Here is a 9,848-nt window from a genome sequence, read left to right on the forward strand (position 1 = left end):
TTCTGGAGGCAGAGAGGGAGCAGAACTGGTTTGACCTGTAAATACGCAGCAATAACAGCAACCATGTCCGTCCTCTCCTTGTCAGGATGGTTAGACCTCAGCAGTGTTTTAATCTTTCTCTTTGTGCTTTTGATACTTGTGGACCTAATTAAAAACAAGGCTCCGAAAAACTTTCCTCCTGGACCACCGTGGTCCCTGCCTTTTGTGGGAGATCTTTTCCGTATCGATTCAAATAGAATTCATCTCCAGGTAGCAGAGGTACGTGCGTTTTGTCTCTAAATGAATTAATGCAGCCGTTAAAACCAACAGATTCACAAGGCAGGAGGAGGAGGTGAATTGAGCGGATCGTCGTTTTGCTGTGAGATTCTCATTCTGTTGCGGCTCCTTTCGCTTCTAGTTCTGAGGACAGAACGAACACGAACGGCGTGTTGTTGCTGTTTTTCCTTCGATTTATACTTTTAATGCGCTATTTCGTTGTCAAACTTCGTAAAAAGAATAATAAAGTACGACTAGTACGAAGAACGGCTCAAGGTTAGAGCTGCTGCCTAAGTTAGACCCACAGGTTTGAGGTTCGAATCCCACCTCCTGGCCTGCACAACACTTGAATGTCTTTATTATTACAGTGTGTCAAAGATATCAGTGGAATAAAACAGGTACAATATGTTGATTGCAAACAGCTGTTGCCTTCATTGTTTCTTCTTATTATTCTTTAATTTTTAACAGCTATATGCTGGATGTGATTAATTTTTTACTTTAAATACAGGCATAAAACATAGGACTGTATAAAAATCAGTGAAACAATGTATAATACTAGACACATTAAGTCAAAATGAGTTGAACTTTGAAGTAACTAAATAAATAGTATCATAGACCTTAAAGATGAGTACCATTACGTTTTATTGTGAAAGGGGTTTGTGCTTGACTTGGTAAAAGAGTGAACAAATAGCAGATACTGTAATATATACACACACATTTTCTGAACTACTTATCCCATACGGGGTCGCGGGGAACTGGAGCCTAACCCGGCAACACAGGACGTAAGGCCAGAATTGGAGGGGACACACCCAGGACGGGACGCCAGTCCGTCGCAAGGCACCGCAACCGGGACTCGAACCCCAGACCCACCGGAGAGCAGGACCCGGTCCAACCCACTGCGCCACCGCACCCCCCGTTACTGTAATATACTGAATGTAAAATGATTTTTATTACATGTAAGGGACAGCTGATGACGAAGTGGGTAGAGCTGCTGCCTTTGAACCCAAAGGTTGCAGGTTTGAATCCCACCCCCAGCTGTAGTACCCTTGAGCAATGCACTTACCCTAAATTGCTGTAGTAAAATTACCCCGCTGAATAAATAGATGTGACTGTCAGTTGCTTTCAAAAAAGTCTTGGTTGAATGTGATGTCATATCAAGGGAAGCATCTCATACATTTTTTTCTTTGAAAAAAATTGGAGATGACTCATGTAGCACACTAGCAGAGGATTTTGTGCCTGCCTTCTGCTTCTCTTAATACAGAGATTCAATGAGAATTCTTGGATTGTGGGTATTTGTCACAAAATTTACACACCGCCAGCAGAATATTCCTGCCACACCCACTTTCGATCCCTTACAGAAACAGCAAAACCACACTCACAGTCAGGTACCAGGGAACACGTGAACTTTGGTGATTGTAGGATGTTGTCCTGACAGGAGGTTGGAACTTAGAATCATGTACCATTCACACAAAGCTGCCAATTGTCTACCCTTTTCACTTGTACACTTTTTCACTGGTTCCGATTTTGTATGAACATTACAATATTTTTGTATATGAAGGGGGGACACGGCGGCGCAGCGGGTTTGGCTAGGGCCTGGCGCTCTGGTGGGTCTAGGGTTTGAGTCCTGCTTGGGGTGCCTTGCGCCAGACTGGCGTTCCGTCCTGGGTGTGTCCCCTCCCACTCCAGCCTTATGCCGGGTTAGGCTCCGGTTCGCCGTGACCCCTGCTTGGGACAAGCCGTTTCAGACTGATTGTGTGTATTCGAAGAAGCCCACATAACTCACTGACATAATTTTTCAGCGAACGTAACGTATATAGTTCATCAGTAATTACTGTGTTAATTGAGTTTTGTTTTGCCTTTTCTAGTTTGCCAAGCAATATGGAAATATTTTTAGTATTCGACTGGGACAAAGGATGGTTTTGTAAATGGTCTGAAGCCTGTGAAGGAAGCCCTGGTTGAACACGGTGAAAACTTTGTTGATCGTCCATCATTACCACTATTTACTGATATTTTCAGAACAAAGGTAATATTGTTTCTCCTGATGTTGACTCATATGAACAAGCATATCCTTAAGCAATTTTAATGCAAAAGCTTGGGAATCCTAGTATAAGTAACTCTAACTGTGTCTCTAATTGGTCCATTTTTCATTCACATTCATTTTTATTCACATTCATCTTCATTCAAAAGGCTCGAATAATAAGATTAAAAATTTTTTAACCTGTTCCATCCACTAACAGACTATAAATGGATGCCAGATTTTAACAATGATACTGAAATGCTAACTTGAAAACCACTAATTTAATACAAATGTTTTAAAGGTTTGGCTGTCTCCAATGGGTATCAGTGGAAACAGCAAAGAAGGTTTGCTCTCCATACTCTGAGAAACTTTGGACTGGGGAAGAAAAGTCTTGAGTCGCAGATCCAAGTGGAATGTAGGTTCCTAAGTGAAGTTATAGGGAACACTCAAGGTATGACTAAGACCTGGAAACAGGTACTGCTCTTTTAATTTAGATTTTTTTAATTTGTTGTTGATTATCACTGACTGCTTCTACTTTGATCATAAAAACTGCTGCACTGGTTTTCAGAACCTTGTTTTCAGTGCCATTATAAGCATTTACTTTAATATAAAAACTGAGTAAGGCTTCCAGCTTATGTTGTTTTTCAATTAAAATCCCGTAGGCCAGCCATTTGAACCTATTTTTGTTATCAACAATGCTGCTGCCAACATCATCAGTTGTCTGGTGTTTGGCGACCGGTTTGACTACAGCGACAGCTACTTCCAAACGCTGCTAAAAATAATCAATGAAACAGTTTATTTGGAGGGGAGCATTTGGGCTCAGGTAAAGTACCTCATTTTACTTGCGTGTAATTTTTCATTGATTTTAGGGATTTTATTTGTGTTGACACTTAATCCTGTCTCATTTATAAGTAATTTATAGAAATAAAAGTTTTCTGAGGAATTTACTGTTTTTGTTCTTCAGTTGTACAACATGTTCCCATGGCTGATGCGCAGATTACCTGGTCCACACAAAAAAATATTTTCCCACTTGAGAATTTTGGCTGACTTTGTAAAGCTGAAAATTAAGGAGCACAAGGAGGACTGGGACCCTTCAACTCCGAGAGACTACATTGACAGCTTCCTTTCTGAGATGGAAAAGGTAATATTAGAGAAGTAACCAGCTGAATTGCAGAATTTTTTTTGCATGACGTAAAATGCAGTTACTTATCTGTTCTGCTGGTATCTGTTCCAATATAGAACAGAACATAATTTTAGTCTTTTTTTTGTCCCTGGAGTGGAAAGATGATGCTGAAGCAGGTTTCGATGAGGACAACTTGTGTCACTGCACTCTGGATCTGTTTGCTGCTGGGACAGAAACAACATCAACTACACTGATCTGGGGTTTGCTGTATATGATTAAATACCCAGAAATACAAGGTTGGTTTTCATGTTGCAGATAAGTTTACTGAAAGCTTGGCAGTTATAAAGTTCTGTTAAGCATGGTCTACAAGACAAGAAATATGCATGTATTAACTTACTTTTTCATATTATATTTAATCAGTGACTAATAGAAATTATAGAGAATTTACGACCTTAACTTTTCATATTATTTGAATGGTGTTGTTCATTCGAGATAAAACTGGATCAAGGCTGATAATTTTAAGTTTAATTTACCAGACATATACAAGTGGTGTCAAAGAATGGGTTTTAAAACTCATTAATGTTATGCTGTAATACGAACAAATGATCAAGATGTCCCAGCTGTAAAGTTTATACTCTCAAGATATAGGTACCTTTTCAGTTTCCTTATTAAAATCCTATTTACTCTGCTACACATTTAGAGAAGGTACAAGCAGAAATAGACCAAGTACTTGGACCCTCACGTCTGGCAACCATGGCAGACAGAGCCAATATGCCCTACACTGATGCTGTTATTCATGAGATACAGAGGATGGGTAACATTGTACCACTGAATGGGATGCGTTTGACGACAAAAGAAACCACACTGAGAGGATACACAATTCCAAAGGTAAGTTTTTTTTTTTTTTTTTTTTTTTTTCCCCTCCCACATGTCAAGATATTTTTCGGACTTTATATCCTGCACATCATAACAATGTTAGAGCAGTGTTAATTTTTTTTTATTTTAAATCTAAATGGACACTTTAATTTCAATGGGTTTGGGGCAGCTGCTAAAGTAGTGGTTACCACTACTGCTTTTCACTTACATTTACATTTATATTTACATTTATTCACTTTCCAGACCCTTTTCTCCAAAGCGACTTATAATGGATTCTACGTAGTGTTACTTGCCCACACACCTTATTCACTAAGGTGATTTACACTGTTAGATACACTACTTAGAATGGGTCACTCATTGATATGTCAGTGAAACACTTAATGAATGGTTGCAGGTTCAAATCCCACCTTTAGTTGTAGTACCTTTAAGCAATGTCTTACCCTAAATTGCTCCTGTGTAAATTACCCAGCTGCTGAAATGGGTGATAATTGTAATTAGCTTAACACTGTAAGTTGCTTTGGAGAACAGCGTCAGCTAAATGGATAAGTGTAGAAGATTTAACGTATTCAGCAGTAGTAAGTCTGCGAGGTTTCTTGCTCTCTAGATGATGTCATAATTGAGGCTTCAGAGACCTTTTATTTTTCCAGGGTACTATGGTGATGGCAACATTACACTCTGTGCTTTTTGATGAGACTGAGTGGGAGACTCCTTTCACATTTAATCCTGGCCATTTCCTGGATGCAGAGGGGAAGTTCAGAAGACGAGATGCCTTCTTGCCTTTCTCAGCTGGTAGCATATTACATGTGCAATGCCTTACTGATGAAATCTGTCTTTCCTGTTCTATATTTTACTGTGAGAAAGTTAGAAATACTGTATACAACTCAATTCTCAGATGGCCTGCTATGCTTGAAAACGACATCAATGATGATGACTTGGCTTCACAAATGGAAAGTACATTCAGAAGGATCTATGTCCTTGTGACAGCACAATTTAATAAAATTTTGAAACTCAGTTTTTATAATATTGTTCAATATACTTGCTCAGTAAACAGTAAAAATTACTTGACATGGAAATAGAAGTATAGTTCTCAAATGTCATGTTGTCTTTGTTCCCTCAGGCAAGAGGGTGTGTCTTGGGGAGCAGCTGGCACGAATGGAGTTGTTCCTGTTCTTTACCTCCCTTCTCCAGCGGTTCACATTCTCTCCACCCCCTGGTGTGGAGCCCACCCTGGAGTCCAAAGTGGGAGCTACCCACAGCCCTAAGCCATATAAGTTGTGTGCTGTACCCCGCTGAACACAGCAATGTCATAAGGAAGATTTTTTTTGCTGGAAATTTGAAATGTTCAGATGCCACAGTGAACTAATTTCCCGAAAGTGTACGATAAAAAAGGAATAGAGTGGTGTAGGCATATGTATCCCATGGAAGTGCATAAGGTGGAGTTGTAACTTAAGTTACAATGTCATGTTACCCACTTCAATTATGGGTGTTTGGACGTTTGCTTTTCTCTCTGGAGGTGAGAGTGCAAAAATAAAGTTGCTATTATCACAAAGACAAAAACTGAACACATTTTAACAAATCTTCTCATTGGTCCTGGGAGATACCTCATCAGTGTGAGTTGACAGCTTGTTATGCAATTTTTAGGCACAAATTACATTTGCTACTAACCCAGAATTCTTGTAAATGGAGCTTCAGTCGTATGAGGGAAACTGTATTCCTCTATTCTAATTTATGAAACTGCTTTGGATTTAAGGCGATACTGTTAAATGCCCGAGTAACCACCTGAGTTTTGAAATTACCACACAGGTGGAACAGAATTATAAAATCTGGCAGTTTGCTGAGTACATTCGTGTCTGAAAACATAATGCACTCATAGGACATAAAGTTGAGTTGCACATAGGTTATGTTACGATGTTGATTTAAAATTACAATGAAAATAAAAAAATTGTTTATGTGGTGGAGTCAGTTGTCTACATCTTGTTGTTTATAAACAGTCTTCAGTATTACTACTGAAATCTCTGAGATGGGTGTACATGCCTTCAAAGCTGCTTCAGTAACGGGTTGAAATGAACTGGAGTCTAACTCAGCAACACAGGGCATAAGGCTGGAGGGGGAGGGAACACACCCAGGATGGGACACCACTCCATTGCAAGGCACCCTAAGCAGAACTCGAACCCCAGACCTGCCACAGAGCAGGACCCAGCCAAACCCGCTGCACCACCACAACCCCATGAGATGTGTTTGTGTTGAAGCTGCAGATTTTTTGTAGCATTTTCTCTAATAAAGTAGCAGGAAAAGTATTTGTGTGAGTGAGATACATGCAGGCAGGCTAACAGAAATGAGTAAAATGACCCATTAATCACTGACATTGTTTAGTCTTTAAGTTGTTTCAGTGTCTAAGAAATCTTAAGTATACAGCATACAATAGTTAAGGCTGAATGTAGAAAATGATTTTCATGCCTCATCTTTCTTCTTTAGTTTTAGCATTAGCCTCTTAGCCTTTCTTCCTTAGTCTGTTATGACCCCACGGTTGTGTAAGGCTGTAACATAGAGGTTTTGTATGAAGTTATGAACTGACAATAAATAGAGTGCACAAACAGGGATGTGTGTTTATTTTTTTGTGAAAGGGCAGTTAATCAAATTACAACATTGAAGAGCTAACAGGCAAACTTCATAAACATAGACAGAATGTAAAGGGTAATCAACAAGCAAAGAAATATGCCCAACCCACTACCCTTGTAGACAAGCCACTTTCAACTCCAACCTGGAAACAAAAAGGGGTCAACAAAATGCAAAACAAAGTTTTCTGCCACCTTTCTAACTACACTACTTTTACACTGTCTAAAGAAAGAAAACGAGCAAACAACCAGACAAGTGTACAAGCAGTATAGAGGTGATACAAAGAAAGAAGCAGAAATATCAAAATGCCGTCATGAAGGAAAACAGAAAGACCAGGAGCACTATGAAAATCACACTAGAAGAGTTTGTTAATCCATGAATGAGCTCCCCAATGGCTTTCAGGAAGTGTTTTTTCAATATTTGGGAAGTCCTGCCTTTCTTGGTCCAGCGAATCAGGCCACCTCTCCTTGACAGATACTGCTGGACACTTGTGACTGTAATCCAAGTCAGAGGAAGGGAAAGCAAAACAAGAACACTAAATGGACACCCATTGGACCTAACAACGACTATGAAATCATGCCATTTGTTCCTTCTTTTCTTTACGTACTTCCATAGATGAAAAAAGTGCTGAGATGCAAAGCATGAAATAAATAACCCAAACCGTATCAGTTATTCTGCACTTGAGATTAATTTATGCTGTGGCAGATTTAAAATGAAAACATACCATTATAAGATTGTGTACATTAGTAAATATGTAATGTTTATCTTTATCTGACACTTGCATTTTGGTGTATTGAAAAGTTTTTTTCCATCAGAATTGAAGAGATGCAGAAAGCTAAAGGCACCTACCGTTTGTAATTGTAATTTTCACGGCAGGGTTTTAAATCTAACTGTTTAATTCTTTCTTACCTTCCTAGTTATTGTGGTTCAGCTGTTTTATGAGTCATTCTGAACTGCTGTTTTCTGTTGCTTATTAATGGGAAACTTTGAACAGTGGAAAGTACAGCAGACAGGGGGGCACAGTGGTGTGGTAGTGGAGTGGGTTGGACCGGATCCTGCTCTCCAGTAGTCCTGGGGTTCAAGTCCTGCTTGAGGTGCCATGTGATGGACTGGCGTCCCTTCCTGGGTGTGTCCCCTCCCCCTCTGGCCTTATACCCTGTGTTGCCGGGCCAGGCTCTGGCTCCCTGCGACCCTGTAGGGGATGAGCGGTGCACACAATGTGTGTGAAAATACAGCAGTTCACAGCACCAGAAGATTCCTATCAATATTATGTCCTTGCACTGAATACTGATGAAAAATAGGATGAATCCATTTAACTCATGATTGAAAGATTTAGTTTTGAACTTCCTGTGCCTGATGTTCTCTATGAAGATTTTGTTTAAACTTACTTGACCATTAACTGACTAAGTGGAAATGCTATTTTTTCCTGACCGGTGGAACAGTCTATGAAGCTGTAAATCTCCAGTATGTAATGATGGAAGCAGTGAAACTAGGCCCGAACTTGTATTCGGTGTAGATATTCTCATCACTTAGGCTAGTGTATTTAGTTAAAAGACTTTAGTTTTTTCAGTGGGGGAGCGTTATGGAGCAGCGGATTTGACCGGTCCCCGCTCTCTGGTGGGTCTGAGGTCCAAGTCCTGCTTGGGGTGCCTTGCGACAGACTGGCGTCCCGCCCTGGGTGTGTCCTTTCCCCCTCCAGCCCTGCACCCTGTGTTGCTGGGTTAGGCTCCGGTTTGCCGCGACTCCACTCAGGACAGGTGGTTTCAGACAATGTGTGTGTGTGAGTGTGTGTGAGTGTGTGTGTGTGTGTGTGTGTGTGTAACTTAACATACAGTTGTATTATTGATCCCAATCTCAAAATGCAAAGTTCCAAAACTGCACAGTCATACTGTTGCCCAGTGTGTTTGATGTCTTGTCAGCGATATTCTCTTTAAATCGGTACAGCTGCAAACCAACCACTCACGATAACTGGGGAGGGACAAAGTAATTTTCTGTTACACAGAGTCAACTGGCTGGAACGATTATAGGTAAACGTGAAATGCTTATCGCTTGCACTCTCACATAGTCAGACAGGTGCGGTTCATGGAAGCGCAATGAACAGGTCACATTTACCACAAATAGTGAGATTAGATACTGTTAAAAATGCTTCTAGTAGACAATTTTATTTAAAAAAAATCAAGTCCAATGTATTCTCCAAGAAACCCATACATTTTATACACGTACAATACTGTACAAAAGTTTTAGTCACTTGAGGAAAAAAGCTCTAAAGTAAGAATGCTTCCATAAATAATGCTCTTAATAAACTTCCTACAAAGCTTCGTACCCATCCATCACCAACATCGCTTCTCTTGAGTGGGGTCACGGCGGGCTTGGTCGGGTCCTGGTCTGGATTTTGAGTCTAAGACTTTTGCACAGTACTGTACCTTATGAGCATACATGTTATGACAATCTTCAGCAATTTCCAAATTGCAATGTAATAGAAAAATTAATCTTCTTTCTAATTCATGTGTAAACATTCCTGAAGTGTATCAAGGAAAACTGAACAGCAGTATTGTCATGTTGGGGACAGATAGGCTGGAAAACAGGTAAGTAATGGACCCAATTGCAGGTTGGTTTCAATCTTTCAAAGAGGTTCATAGGACTGGACACAATCAAAGTCAGGGACAGGCAAAGGTCTTTCAAGGCATGAACATCACAGCACAGCACAGGCAATCCAGAGTCAGTAGTCAAGCAGAACAGTCAAGAGTCAGAACCCAGAAACAAGCAAGCCACTGAGACTGAGACTGCAAAACCATGAAGGTGTTTGTAAGAATCCACACCAACAGATGGACATGGATCTCCTTTTATTCGTGTCTTGTATACTGAGCGCAGGTGTTGCCGCAAGCTCATTCCCAGGGGCGTGACAAGTATATAGGTTTTAATGTATTCCATCAGCAGTTAAAGCTAATTCAAAGAATTTTT

The 9,848-nt window shown here is 40.2% G+C and overlaps 1 pseudogene; it reads left to right on the forward strand.

Annotated features, from left to right (window-relative positions):
* LOC114911258 (cytochrome P450 2J2-like) lies at positions 1 to 5,577 on the forward strand (annotated as a pseudogene).
* The last annotated feature ends 4,271 nt before the right edge of the window (positions 5,578 to 9,848 follow it).

Source organism: Scleropages formosus, chromosome 9 (assembly GCF_900964775.1).
Source record: "Scleropages formosus chromosome 9, fSclFor1.1, whole genome shotgun sequence".
In the NCBI taxonomy this organism is placed as follows: Eukaryota; Metazoa; Chordata; class Actinopteri; order Osteoglossiformes; family Osteoglossidae; genus Scleropages; species Scleropages formosus.